Below are 16229 nucleotides of genomic sequence, written 5' to 3' on the forward strand. Positions count from 1 at the left end.
TTCTTTAGTTTTGATCAGAACGTCCTTTACTTGAGTTTGCTGCCTAATCCATGTGTTTCTCTTCTTATCTAACAGTCTTATTCCCAATATAATTCGATCCATTCTTCGCTGTGTAGTTCTCAGCTTCTCTTCCATTCTTTTGGTGAGTGCCCAAGTTTCACTTCCATAAGTCATAGTGGGGAGTATACATTGGTTCATGATTTTACGTTTCAGACAAACTGGGATATCGTTCTTCAGTATGTGACTATATTTCCTGAATGCTATCAATCTAAAATTGATTCTTCTCTTGACTTCCAGCCATTTATCATTATTACAACTAATCACTTGTCACAAATAGGTATATGTCTCCAACTTTTGAATTACTGCTCCTTCAATCGTTATTTCCCTTTCTGTGGCATACTTGTTCATCATTACTTTTGTTTTAGCCATATTCATCTTTAGTCCAAAATCCTAACTAAGTGTGCATAACTGATTACGATTTTCCTCTAATTCTTTGGGATCGTGGCTTATGACCACAATGTAATCTGCAAATGGTAAATGGTTTAGGTACTCTTCGTTTACATTGACTCCTTTCTGCGACCAGTCTAATCTTCTGAAAGCTTCCTCAAAGGCAGCAGTAAACAGTTTCGGAGATATTGTGTCTCCTTGTCGAACTCCTTTCTCAATTTTAAATTTCCTACTGTCTTTGTCTAGTCTAATAAAGGAGGTAGCACTCTCATATATTTTCTTCAAAATCATAATATATGGGGTATCTATGCCTTGTCGTTGCAGTGCCCAAAACATTGCCTTATGCTGTATGGAGTCAAATGCCTTCTCATAATCCACAAATGCCAGGCATAATAGTGTTTTATATTCATTTTCCTTCTCCATTAGCTGTGATATTACGTGAAGGTGATCCATAGTTGAGAATCCTGTCCTAAAGCCAGCTTGCTCTTTCGGTTGATTCTCATCAAGTATTCTTTCTAATCTGTTAGTAATGACCCTTGTGAACAACTTGTAGATGTGGGATAACAAGCTAATTGGTCTATAATTTCCAATTTCTGATTTATCTCCTTTCTTTTGCAGCAAAACTATGATTGCATTATTCCACTGCTTAGGCGTCACACCTTTTCTAATGCACTTTGTGAAGAGCCTTGCCAGTTTTTATGTTATGTCTCTTGCTCCCAATTTTAACAACTCTACAGTAACTTCATCTTCCCCCGGGGCTTTCTGATTCTTCATTTTTTTCAATGCATGTTCTACCTCATCAGGAAGAATATCGGGTATGTCGTATGTGTTGCTACTTTGCAATCCATCTTCCCCACTGCTGGCATCATTCCCCTGCTCCTTGTATAATTCTCTATAGTAGTCTTTTGCTATTTGAATTATGCCTTCTGTGCTGTTTATAAGTACACCATCGCTATTCTTCAGTTTCAGTATCATTTATCTTTCTGCATTACTGCTCATGGCTGCTGAATTAAATCCTTTGTTTTCCCTTAATGCTTGTTCTACTTTTCTTGTGTTAAATCTTCTTATGTCCTCTCTGAGTCTCTTTCTAATGGTTTTGCATAACTCTGTATACTCAATTTTTTTTCTTGTCAGTGTTTATCTTGCTCTTCATTTTTCGCCTTCGGTTCATCACAACAAGTGTTTCTTGATTAAATTTTTGTTCTTTGGATTTCTTTTTCCCTATAGGTTTCTTGGGCTTTATCACTTTCAGAAAGTTGTAATATTCCTCATCGATATCTTGGTCCCGAACAGTCTCCATAACAGTAGCGGATTAAGGTCGGTTGAGGCCCTGGGCGCAGAAGAAAATATTGGGGCCCTTAAAAAAAGAGAGAGACAGGGAAAATAAAAATGCATGTTAACCTTTTTTTAAATAAACAAAAAATATTATGTACTATTAATGTTTTATTTCCAATAAAATTTGAATATAATATATGTATAATGTAATTAATAATAGCATAATAATAATCACAAAGTTTTGAACTAATAGTTGAACATATTAGTTCAACTAATTTGTTCGGGTTTTGCGTGGGCCCTTCAGAAGTCGGGGCCCAGGGCGCGCGCCCAGTGCGCCCGCCGTTAAATCCGCCTCTGCTCCAGAAGCTCAAACTTGTTCTTAAGTTCGAGTACATACTGCTTTTTCTCCTCTTCTTTTATCTCAAAGACCTTTGTATTTTTTATTGGAGTCAGTTTTTTCCTTTCCTTTCCTACATCTTAGCATTGAAGTCCCCCATAATAATAGTGTAGTGGGTTTTCTGCTCATCTTTCAACTTCGACTCTCAATTTCGGTGTACATTTGTTCAACCTCTTCATCATCATGGCTCGATGTTGGTGCATAAATCATTATAACCTTTAGCTTGTACCTCTTAGAAACCTTGTGTATTAGTCTCGACACCTGTGGTGATGTACTTTTGAATTCAAAAATGTTGCTTTTTATATCTTTATGGACCAAAAACCCAACTCCACCTTCACACCTCTCATTAGTGTGCAGCAGACTTAGCATTTAGCATTAGTAGAGGCATTTGATGCAAGAAAGCAAGCTTATGCAGCATCAGCCAAAAAAAAAAAAAAAAAATAAAGTAAAAAAAATAAATAAAAAATAACCACTTCCACATCACCCCTCTGTTCGTTCGAAATACCTGTCCAGCTGAGCCTTAAACGTATTTAGGCTATCAACTTCCACGACAAGGGATGGAAGTCTGTTCCACCTATCAACCACCCGCTGGCTAAAGGCAAATTTCCGCACATCTATCCTACATCTGTCTTTCCTCAGTTTGAACTTATGCCCTCTCAGGTGATTATTCTGAGCAAGAGGAAGAATCCCATCAGCATTGAGCATGCTCAAGCCATTCAAGGCTTTGTACACCTCTATCAGATCACCTCGCTGGTGCCTAGTCTCCAGACACTGTATTCGCAAAACTTAAGCCTTTCTCCGTAAGAGCACCCCTTTGTTCCATTCACTACTCTTGTTGCTCTTCTCTGTACTCGTTCCAGCATCTCTACATCCTTCTTGAAATGAGGCCTCCAGGCCTGTATACAATACTCTAGGTGTGGTCTGACCATTGCCTTATACAAGGGAATAATCACCTCCTTATCCCTGCTAGAAAAATTCCTATATATCATTGACAATACACCATGAGCTACGCTTGCAGCCCGTCTGCACTGTTCAGAGAACTTCATATCTGCCTGCACAACCACCCCCAGGTCCCTTTCATTCTCTACCACTGTCAGTGTAGTACTACAGAGTTGATACGTTGATCTGGGATTGCTGTTTCCCATATGTAGTACTTTACATTTGTCAATGTTAAACTTCATTTTGCCACCTCAGCCCATCTGCTCAACCTTTCCAGATCCTGTTGCAGCAGCATAGTGTCAGTAGTGTCCTTGACAACCCTGCTAACCTTCGTATCGTCTGCAAACTTGGACATTAAGCTTGATATACCATCATCAATATCATTTATAAATACAGAGAACAATAAAGGACCCAATACTGAACCCTGAGGGACTCCACTAATAACATTAGTCCGCGATGAGCAGTATCCATTGATTACCGCTCTCTGTCTTCTCCCCCTCAACGACCCCTTTATCCATAGCAGCAATTTGCCTCCAATGCCACACTGCTCCAATTTGTGCAGCAGTCTTCCATGTGCAACAGTATCAAAAGCCTTTCTAAGATCCAAGTATATAATATCAAAGTTATTCCCTGCATCCAGTTCTTTTGTGACTGCATCATAGTATCCAATCAAATTGGTCAGACAAGACTTCCCCTTAACAAAACCATGCTGTGTCCGAGCTATAACTGAAGTCTTGTCTAGATGATCCTGCAGTGCTTCTTTAACCAGTGCCTCCATTAGTTTTCCGGGAACAGAAGTTAAACTCACAGGTCTATAATTACTTGTGTCAGCCTTTAATCCTTCCTTGTGAATTGGGGTCACATTTGCACATCTCCAGTCCATGGGTACATCCCCTGAGTCCAAGGAAGCTCTCATAATTATGGCTAAGGGTTTGCTTACTTCCTTTGCTGCCTCCTTTAATATAACTGGATAGATCCCATCTTCCCCAGGTGCCTTTTTTGTGTTTATCTTCAACAATTTCTCCTCCACATTACTCTCAGTTATTACAAGATTCTCTAGCTTACTGCTAGAGTTGAATACACCTCTGGCTGTCCCCTCGCTGAATAACTCCTCATGTGTGAATGTCGATGCAAAATATTGATTTAGTTTGTTAGCTACCTGAGCAGGTTCATCAACAGTTGACCCATCGATATCAAGTGGACCAATCTGATTCATCCCCTTCCTTCTAGAGTTTACATAAATAAAGAACTCTTTGCTGTTTTTCTTCGTATCCCTTGCCAAGGATCTCTCGTAATCTGCCTTCGCCTCCGTAACCTCCTTTGTAACTTGGTTACAGATCAACTTGTATCTATCATAGGCTTCTGTGTCACGTGTTAATTTGTATGTATCCCATGCATTTTTCTTCTCTGCCATATGCCTCATTAGTTCATCTGGCATCCCTTTAGGCCTAAACCTTGAACAATATTTCTTAGTTGGTATGTAAAGCCTAGTAGCTTGCAAGATAAGTTCTTTGAATGCTTCCCATTTTGAATTTGCTGTTGGTAACATCATCAGTTGATCCCACTGTATAGAATTTAAATACTGTCTCAGTCCATCCTAGTCGCCTTTACGAAAGCAATACCCCTTCCCTTTACCCCTAATGGTAGTTACCTCTTTGAGTAACCTCCACTTCAGAACACTGTGATCACTGCCACCTAGTGGTTCATTTATCTGCAGATTCTTAATGCATGAAGAATCACTACTGATAATCAAATCAAGAGTATTACTCCCTCTAGTTGCCTTCCGAACATGCTGATGCAGAAAACAATCATCCAATAAATCCACAAAAGCCTTGCTAGTGTGTTAGTGACCAGCCCCCAAATTCCAGTCAATATCTGGGAAATTAAAATCCCCCATTATAAGACTCACTGATTTACTGGCCCACTCTATTTCTCTGTACAGTTTCTTATTATACTCATCAGAGTCATTAGGACTATAGCACACTCCTACTCTCCATTTTGATCTCCCAATGCTTATGTCACACCAAACTGACTCGACACTGCACTGTCCAGCGATGTCGACTGGCTTCACTTTCTTGGATTTTATGTGTTTTTTAACTAATAGCATAACCCCTCCTCCCTTCCTATCCTGTCTATCCTTTCTGTAGACATTGAACTCCCAAAATTCCAGTTCTGTATTCCTTATATCTGTGTGACACCACGTCTCTGAAATCCCAACAATATCTGCCTTTGATGTTTTGAGCAATAACTCAAATTCATCAAATTTATTTACCAAACTCCTAGCATTGGTGTACACGCAAGTATACATGCACCTGCTCTTCCTCTTAGCCACCCTAACACAACCCATGTGTTTACTTGTACCCCCATGATTCCCAGCAGTCTCTGTAATATCCTGCATCTTATTTTCCAGGCTGCTGCTCATTCCAATAGAAGCAGTGCAAGAATCACTTTCTCCTCTGCCAGTGGCTCCTGTTAATCTATTAGTCCTTGTATCCCCCCAATCTAGCAGATTTCCGACCCACATAACACTGCCTCGATAGCATCAGCAAATATTCTTGCACCCTTTCTATTTAAATGTATCCCATCCCTGTAGAAGCAGTCTCTCCTGTTAACAAGTACAGACCAGGCTGAAAAAAATTCTACCCCTTGAGCCCTGCACAATCTTTCCAGGGCCGAATTGATCTACAGGGCTCTCATCATATACTCCCTCCTATCGTGTCTGGGCAGAATTGCAGACACCTTCAAATTCAACCCTAATTCACGGCTTTCTTTCATCAGTGACCTGTACTTGTTAAGTAATTCCGCCAGTCTCCTACTCTTAATATCATTAGTGCCAACGTGTACAACTATATCACCTTTTGTGCCCTTAAAAGATGATATCCGCTCTACAACGTCATCAACCTTTGCCCCTGGCAGACATACCCTGGTCCTGTTCTACCTATCCTTTTTACAAAGCATGTTTCCCGTTTTCCTGACAATAGAGTCACCAACAACTACTAGTTCCTTTGGGACCAGCGCATTCTGCCTTGGGGGTTGCCGCTGTGTTGCGCGATGACCAAGTGGAAGCTCTGGCATTGATGTGGGCAGCTGAGAGCTTGATGGACTCCTCACTTGTAATCCTTCGAGGGCATCCACCCTGTCCTTCAAGCTCTCATTTGGGTCCATAACAACGCTGAGTTGTCGCCTGATTTCCTTACACTCCTTGCATCGCGCACATACAAAGACATTCCCCATGGCAGTATCATATCCCATACCTGACTGCTCCGCAAAAATCAAGCAAATAGTGCATCTTAAAAGACTGTGATTCAGAGGGCAACTGCCCCCCCCCTCAGTTCTCCCCTGAGCCACAGCATTCCCATTAGCTTGAGCCTTTTGCTTTGCTGCTCTGGTTTGAGTCATGATTTCGATTTACTTTCAATAAAATTTCGATTTCAGTATAAAATTAAATCCTAAACTTGTATCCCAACACAGTTATAACGCTATATTTATGTTTCAGTAACGAGTGTTATCTACGAAATCTACGAGTGTTATCTGCGAAATATTTGTTTCAGTAACGAGTGTTAACTTCGAAATATTTGTTTCAGTAATGAGTGTTATCTAAGAAATACCTTTATATAACTTCCATATCAAGTTATGTATTAATTATTTATTTTTACTAATTATTCATGTTACGTAACCTAAGTGGTTATATGTATAGTTAAAAGTGCAATTTAATTGCCAATGAAGTTCGACAAGATTAATAGATTTTACTGATTAATTTTCCTGTAATAATGGCGGCTATTTACGAACGGTAAACACGTGGATTTGATACCCTTTCCGATACTAAGTAATACGTACAAAATCTCTATCTAAGTTACTTTAAACTTAAGTACCGTAAACAGGAATATAAAGCTACTCTAGAAAATAAGTTAATATGTCAATTTAAACTAATAAAGCAGAAAATAAATCAGAAAAAACTTCTCTGTTCCAAGAGCGGTAGAAAGGCACGTCCGCACCGGCAACCCTCGTCCAAGTCTGAGGACGAGAGTTGCCGGTGCCTCAGTCCTCAGACTTCTATTTCATAAACTTATAAGTGATTCATTTCTTCTTCTTTTTGTTTTAGCCAAACCGATGATATTCCAATTCACATTTTCTAATTCCTTTTCCTGCTCTAATATCCTGTCTTCACCGATGAGTGATCTTGATCTTACGTTGTAACAGGCCAAGTTCAGTTTAGTATTAGTATTAGTAGAGGCATTTGATGCAAGAAAGCAAGCTTATGCAGCATCAGCCAAAAAAAAAAAAAAAAAAAAAAAAAAAACCACTTCACCCCTCTGTTCGTTCAAAATACCTGTCCAGCTGAGCCTTAAACTTATTTAGGCTATCAACCTCCACCACAAGGGATGGGAGTCTGTTCCACCAACCAACCACCCGCTGGCTAAAGGCAAATTTCCGCACGTCTATCCTACATCTGTCTTTCCTCAATTTGAATTTATGCCCTCTCAGGTGATTTTTCTGAGCTAGAGGAAGAAGCCCATCAGCATTGAGCATGCTTAAACCATTCAGGGCTTTATACACCTCTATCAGATCACCTCGCTGGTGCCTAGTCTCCAGACACTGTAATTTGCAAAACTTAAGCCTTTCTTCGTAAGAGCACCCCTTTGTTCCATTCACTAATCTTGTTGCCCTTCTCTGTACTCGTTCCAGCAGCTCTACATCCTTCTTGAAATGAGGCCTCCAGACCTGTATACAGTACTCTAGGTGTGGCCTGACTATTGCCTTATACAATGGGATAATCACCTCCTTATCCCTGCTGGAAAAATTCCTGTATATCATTGACAATACTCCATGAGCTACTCTTGCAGCCCGTCTGCACTGCTCAGAGAACTTAATATCTGCCTGCACAACCACCCCCAAGTCCCTTTCATTCTCTACCACTGTCAGTGTAGTACCACAGAGTTGATACGTTGCTCTGGGGTTGCTGTTTCCCATGTGTAGTACTTTACATTTGTCAATGTTAAACTTCATTTGCCACCTCTCAGCCCATCTGCTCAACCTTTCCAGATCCTGTTGCAGCAGCATAGTGTCAGTAGTGTCCATGACAACCCTGCCAACCTTTGTATCATCTGCAAACTTGGACATTAAGCTTGATATACCATCATCAATATCATTTATGAATACAGAAAACAATAATGGACCCAACACTGAGCCCTGAGGGACTCCACTAATAACATTAGTCCACGATGAGCAGTGTCCATTGATTACCACTCTCTGTCTTCTCCCGCTCAACCACCCCTTTATCCATAGCAGCAATTTGCCTCCAATGTCACACTGCTCCAATTTGTGTAGCAGTCTTCCATGTGCAACAGTATCAAAAGCCTTTCTAAGATCCAAGTATATAATATCAAAGTTATTCCCTGCATCCAGTTCCTTTGTGACTGCATCATAGTATCCAATCAAATTAGTCAGGCAAGACTTCCCCTTAACAAAACCATGCTGTGTCCGAGCTATAGCTGAAGTCTTGTCTAAATGATCCTGCAGTGCTTCTTTAACCAGTGCGTCCATTAATTTTCCTGGAACAGAAGTTAAGCTCACAGGTCTATAATTACTTGTGTCAGCCTTTGATCCTCCTTTGTGAATTGGGGTCACATTTGCACATTTCCAGTCTATGAGTACCTCCCCTGAGTCCAAGGAAGCTTTCATAATTATAGCTAAGGGTTTGCTTACTTCCTTTGCTGCCTCCTTTAATATAACTGGATAGATCCCATCCACCCCGGGTGCCTTTCTTGTGTTTATCTTCAACAGTTTCTCCTCCACTTTACTCCCAGTTATTTCGAGATTCTGTAGCTTACTGCTAGAGTTGAATACACCTCTGGCATTCCCCTTACTGAATAACTCCTCATGTGTGAATGTCGATGCAAAATATTCATTTAGTTTGTTAGCTATCTGAGCAGGATCAGGTTTGTTAGCTATCTGAACAGTTGACCCATCAATACCCATCAGTTTCCGTGCATGGCAGCCTGGTCGTACCCAGAGATTCTTAGCACCCTCTGCTTCCACTCTGATCCTCTCGCTGCCGAAAGAGGGGCAAGTGAAAGCTGCTGGGGACTGAGGGCCATTTTTTTTGTCGTGCTGTCATATGCTGGAGAGTTTGGTCTTTTCCTCTTCACGCTGACCGGTGTTTTGAAGAGAATCACTCTATACGTTCATTGCCACCTAATGGACGTAACAGGGCTTACCATCGAAGAGGTGTGCATGAGTGGAATTTAGGGAGGCAGGCCAACCGGACTTCTCCTAAATCTTCTGCAATAGAGATATTGGATTCATCAGTGTTTTAGGCTGTGTCTGATAACACACAGGATACCTGTTCCCCTCTAAGCCTCTCTAAATTTAACCCCAGGGGCTCACACCTGGTGAGTATGGGCTTGGCACACCCAGGGTCCTCAGCTGGATATCATCATTGTACTCTTTCTTGGTGATTTCCTTCTACTTCTCTCTGTCTCTCACACACATGCACACACACACAGGGTAACTCGAATTTTTTTTGGCTGGTGCACCATATGGCTAATAATAATAATAATAATAATAATAATAATATAATATCAATATGGATACACCATAGATAACTCTTAAGAAAAACTACGATAGTAGTGTCGGAGGCATTTCCTCTGTACAGTATCTCATATTGTGATCAATGGTAGGTCAATAGCTTTGACATGGTGCCGTTTCACATCCACAAAACAACAGATGACCGCTTGTCGGGATAAAGGAAAACCACTCTTCTAAATCTCTAACAGGGTGCTTACAATACGTTGACCAGAGCCTAATGTCCGAATGTTAAATACACCTTGGTCTGCACACTGACTGTGGATATACAGAAAGTAGTTGACCAGCTCGACTTCTCGGTATGTGGGACAGGTAGACGGATAGGTTTTACGGGTCCCACTAAGTTGCAGATGGTAATCTCTTTATCTTTTAATTCGGGCATAACAACAGCACTATTGCTTGCTTGAAGACCATGGTTGCGAACGATGTGTACCCAGTTAATTCTCGTAATGCAGTCGCTATATGGAAAATTTTCTTCGTTCTACGAACGAAGAAATTTTTCATTTCCATAAAACGAAAAAATAAAAAAATTCGGTAAAAAGAAAACATTTATCTCTAAATAGAAAAATTCGCTATAAAGAAGTTTGCTAAACAGAGGTCCTACTGTACTTATTATTATGATTTTACCAATTATCGAAAAAAGGCGCGTAGCCACGAATTTGCCAAGAGCGCCGAAAACCTAGCTATGCCTCTGGCTGCTGCAGAAAACAATCGTCCGATAAATTCACAAAAGTTTTACTAGTGTGCGAGTGACCAACCCATTAAAGTTCCAGTCAATATCTGGGAAGTTAAAATCCCTCACTATAAGACATTCTGATCCACCCCCAGGGGCTTACATCTGGTATGGGCTTGGCACACCCAGGGTCCTGAGCTGGATATCATCATACTTCTCCTTCTTTGTGATTCCTTTCTACTTCTGTCTGTCTCTCTCTCTCTCTCTCAGGGTAATAGAGAAATTTTTTTTTTTTGGCTGGTGCAGCATAAGCCTCAGGCCTCCTTGCACCATATGGCTAATAATAATAATAATACTAGCCCACTCTATTTCTCTGTACAATTGTTCATTGTACTCATTCGAGTCATTAGGCCTATAACACACTCCTACTATTATTTTTGCTTTCGCAGTGCTTATGTCACACCAATCTGACTCAACAGTGCAATGTGCATCTATAACAACTAGATGCACTTCTTCTGATTTTATGTTCTTCTTAATTAACAGCATAACCCCTCCTTCCTTTTCTGTCCTATCCCATATATTCTTTCTGTACACATTGTACTCCCCAAATTCCAATTCTGTATTCCTAATATCTGTGTGACACCAGGTCTCTGATATCCCAACAATATCTGCCTTTGATGTCTTGACCAACATTTAAAATTCATCAAATTTATTTAATATACTTATAGCATCGGTATACATGCACCTATTCTTATTCTTAGTTACCCTAACACATCCCATATACCCATCTATTTCACGATGACTGCCATCAGTGCCTGAAATCCCCAGCAACCCTCGCTCCAGGCCGCCACTTATTCTAATAGTAGTGCAAGAATCACCTTCACCTCTGCCTGTGGCTACTTTTAACCTTTTAGTCTGTGAATCCCCCTAACCTAGCAGTTTTCCGACCAACCTAACACTACTTCGATAGTATTTTTGCACCGATTCTATTTAAGTGCATCCCATTCCTGTAGAAGCAGTCTCTCTTGTTAACACGATTTCATTATAAAACACATAAGACTGGCTACAATTACATTTTTATCACATTTATATTTTAAACATAATACACATAGAAAAAATAAGAGTACACTATAATAAAATGGTGGGGAGGGGTAAAATTTCAATGTGGGTTACCGCACTACAGCATCCAGCATAAGTTCGTTCCATAGAACTAAGTAGCGATTTTTCGTTGACTTCATGTCTTGTAGGAATCGTTCCCATTTGCTAGTTATCCGCCTAACCATTGGAAAGAAGCCTAAATACGGATGTAAGAAATTAAATTTGAGAGATGTGACAAACATTTCACTATATACATCACAGTTTCTGAGGCCTATCTTTGCATGCCAGAGACCTGTGTTCAAGCAAAATGTTTCCTCGCAGCCATTTCAAAGCATGCTTTTAGTTCTAATACATTCACACATTTTTCAAGCTTTCATTCTGAAGCGTTCAAACAACTGCCATTCACAACCATTCCCTCTTTCACTTTTGCAGCATCACTTTGAAAACTTCTCATTAAAAAAATGTTTTTGTTTACAATACGGCACAACCACCAGGTCAGTGGAGTTTACAATAAATCATCAATACAAATGTTAATCGTATTTAGTAGTCACAGGGCTTGAGCCCCAGTCCACTCAACGAACGCGTGCTACTGCACTCATGCACCTGCCCACTCTGGTACATCATGAAATCCTTTTAAATTCACATTACCTACTGCTTTCACAAAACATTTCATTAGGCCAAGTTTAATGTGAAATTTTATTTATTTTGTATGATGTGATCAATACATGAAGGAACCAGTTTTTTCTTGCTTCCTTCGTGTATCGTGGCCGGGATATCCAACCAACTGGTTGGTTCGGCCCCATCGTGATATCCAGTCCGAGGTGGGAATCGAACCCATGACATTTGGGTTGCCAGGCAGGCACTTTACCTACCCAGCTAGCTCGGTCGGCATGTGAAATTAAATATAATAACTAGACTGATCATAATTCCTTGAGGCCAAAATGGGACGGGGAACAATGAAAACAGGATGATGGATGAGCTGATGCTTTCAACTGAATTCAAAGATTTCTCAGCATTCATATGTTTCTGGCTAAGTAGATGTTGGCTGATGTCACCTCCATGAACAACAGAAAAATGAACATTACAATATTGACAAACCACTTTTATTAAACTGGACTAATTGTCCAGTTTAATAATTTCCATTCTTTTTGTAGTTGTTGAATGTGCAATTTCTCCTTTTTTTGACATTTTAAATTTTGAGGCTTAAGACTTTAAAATTATACAATAAGAACTTTCAAGTGTACGTATGCAACAACCAACAAGCACACAGAACAAATGCTAGCCACAAACTACTCATCAACTACTGACATGGAACACATTGTTAACCAGATGTTATTATTATTATTATTGTTGTTGCTCTTATATTATTGCTCTCTGATTGGGGCGATTCCATGCCGTGAAGTGTACCACTACCAAGTACACAGGGTGGTTGTTGTTGTCTGGTGTTACTGTTGGTCGAGGAACTCTCTGACTATCCTACAGGAGTTCAGAATTGTGACTTTCTGGAATTCCTTGTAGGTGTTCTCTGGGAGCCTTCAGCTGCTATGTATGGTCTTTGGCACCATACTGATGGTCGACACAATCAGGATGGTCATTATTTCTTGCACATGCCACACCTCCTTGACCTCATGTCTCAGGTTCGTGTACTTCCTAATTTTAATTCATGGGTTTTCTGGACATTGCTAGTGTTGGGCACCGCTATGTCAGTCAGGTAGGTAGCCACAAGGGTTATGTCTGGTCTGTTGTGCAGGATGGTCTTATCCGTTATTATGGGTAGGTCCCAGTACAGCTTGTGGGTTGGGGTCTCTAGTACTGCCTGGAGTTTGCAATTGTAGTATAGTACACTTTCTTTGGTCAATTGGTATGTCCTTGCTAGCTTCTGATGTATTATCCTGGCTATGTAGTCATGTCTCTGAGTGTACTCATTCTGAGTGATCACCTTGAATCCCCCTGTGATGTGTATTGTTTCTAAGGTAGGGTGGCATCGTCGACATGTCATCTGACATTCCGGGCTGCTTTGCAATGTATTTTCTGTAGTTTCTGGTGTTGATTACCTGGTCTTGGATGGCCAGCATTAATCCTTCAGTCTCGGATTCATGCTGGCTCTGATAAGTAATGTTATCATTGCTTATCATGGAAGCAATGATAACATTGCTTCCATGCTTCCAGAATTTTTTTCAGCCTGGTCTGTACTTGTTAACAGGAGAGACTGCTTCTACAGGGATGGGATACACTTAAATAGAAAGGGTGCAAGAATGTTTGCTGATGCTATCGAGGCAATGTTAGGTGGGTCGGAAAACTGCTAGATTGGGGGGATACAAGGACTAATAGATTAACAGTAGCCACTGGCAGAGGTGAAAGTGATTCTTGCACTGCTTCTATTGGAATGAGCCGCAGCCTGGAAAATAAGATGCAGGATATTTCAGAGACTGCTGGGAATCATTGGGGTACAAGTAAACACATGGGTTGTGTTAGGGTAGCTAAGAAAAAGAACAGGTGCATGTATACTTGTGTGTACACCAATGCTAGGAGTTTAGTAAATAAATTTGATGAATTTGAGGTATTGCTCAAAACATCAAAGGCAGATATTGTGGGGATTTCAGAGACGTGGTGTCACACAGATATAAGAAATGCAGAACTGGAATTTGGGGAGTACAATGTGTACAGAAAGGATAGACAGGATAGGAAGGGAGGAGGGGTTATGCTATTAATTAAGAAACACATAAAATCCAAGGAAGTGAAGCCAGTCGACATCGCTGGACAGTGCAGTGTCGAGTCAGTTTGGTGTGACATAAGCATTGGGAGATCAAAATTGAAAGTAGGAGTGTGCTATAGGCCTAATGACTCTGATGAGTATAATAAGAAACTGTTCGGAGAAATAGAGTGGGCCAGTAAATCAGAGAGTCTTATAATGGGGGATTTTAATTTCCCAGATATTGACTGGAATTTGGGGGCTGGTCACTCACACAGTAGCAAGGCTTTTGTGGATTTATTGGATGATTGTTTTCTACATCAGCATGTTCGGGAGGCAACTAGAGGGAGTAATACTCTTGATTTGATTATCAGTAGTGATTCTTCATGCATTCAGAATCTGCAGATAAATGAACCACTTTGGTGGCAGTGATCACAGTGTGCTGAAGTGGGAGTTACTCAAAGAGGTAACTACCATTAGGGGTAAAGGGAAGGGGTATTGCTTTCGTAAAGGCGACTACAATGGACTGAGACAGTATTTAAATTCTATACAGTGGGATCAACTGATGATATTGCCAACAGCAAATTCAAAATGGGAAGCATTCAAAGAACTTATCGTGGAAGCTACTAGGCTTTACATACCAACTAAGAAATATTGTTCAAGGTTTAGGCCTAAATGGTTGTCAGATGAACTAATGAGGCATATGGCAGAGAAGAAAAATGCATGGGATACATACAAATTAACACGTGACACGGATGCCTATGATAGATACAAGTTGATCTGTAACCAAGTTACAAAGGAGGTTAGGCAGGCGAAGGCAGATTACGAGAGATCCTTGGCAAGGGATGCGAAGAAAAACAGCAAAGAGTTCTTTACTTATGTAAACTCTAGAAGGAAGGGGATGAATCAGATTGGTCCACTTGAGATCGATGGGTCAACTGTTGATGACCCTGCTCGGGTAGCTAACAAACTAAATGAATATTTTGCATCGACATTCACACATGAGGAGTTATTCAGCGAGGGGAATGCCAGAGGTGTATTCAACTCTAGCAGTAAGCTAGAGAATCTTGTAATAACTGAGAGCAAAGTGGAGGAGAAATTGTTGAAGATAAACACAAGAAAGGCACCTGGGGTGGATGGGATCTATCCAGTTATATTAAAGGAGGCAGCAAAGGAGGTAAGCAAACCCTTAGCCATAATTATGAGAGCTTCCTTGGACTCAGGGGAGGTACCCATTGACTGGAGATGTGCAAATGTGACCCCAATTCACAAAGGGGGATCAAAGGCTGACACAAGTAATTATAGACCTGTGAGTTTAACTTCTGTTCCCGGAAAATTAATGGAGGCACTGGTGAAAGAAGCACTGCAGGATCATCTAGACAAGACTTCAGTTATAGCTAGGACACAGCATGGTTTTGTTAAAGGGAAGTCTTGCCTGACCAATTTGATTGGATACTATGATGCAGTCACAAAAGAACTGGATGCAGGGAATAACTTTGATATTATATACTTGGATCTTAGAAAGGCTTTTGATACTGTTGCACATGGAAGACTGCTGCACAAATTGGAGCAGTGTGGCATTGGAGGCAAGTTGCTGCTATGGATAAAGGGGTGGTTGAGGGGGAGAAGACAGAGAGTGGTAATCAATGGACACTGCTCATCGTGGACTAATGTTATTAGTGGAGTCCCTCAGGGTTCAGTATTGGGGCCTTTATTGTTTTCTGTATTTATAAATGATATTGATGATGGTATATCAGGCTTAATGTCCAAGTTTGCAGACGATACAAAGGTTGGCAGGGTTGTCAAGGACACTACTGACACTATGCTGCTGCAACAGGATTTGGAAAGGTTGAGCAGATGGGCTTCGAGGTGGCAAATGAAGTTTAACATTGACAAATGTAAAGTACTACATATGGGAAACAGCAACCCCAGAGCAACGTATCAACTCTGTGGTACTACACTGACAGTGGTAGAGAATGAAAGGGACCTGGGGGTGGTGGTGCAGGCAGATATGAAGTTCTCTGAGCAGTGCAGACGAGCTGCAAGAGTAGCTCATGGTGTATTGTCAATGATATATAGAAATTTTTCTAGCAGGGATAAGGAGGTGATTATTCCCTTGTATA

Source organism: Mastigoproctus giganteus, chromosome 5 (genome assembly GCF_048544385.1).
Source record: "Mastigoproctus giganteus isolate SK-2022 chromosome 5, ASM4854438v1, whole genome shotgun sequence".
Taxonomy (NCBI): domain Eukaryota; kingdom Metazoa; phylum Arthropoda; class Arachnida; order Uropygi; family Thelyphonidae; genus Mastigoproctus; species Mastigoproctus giganteus.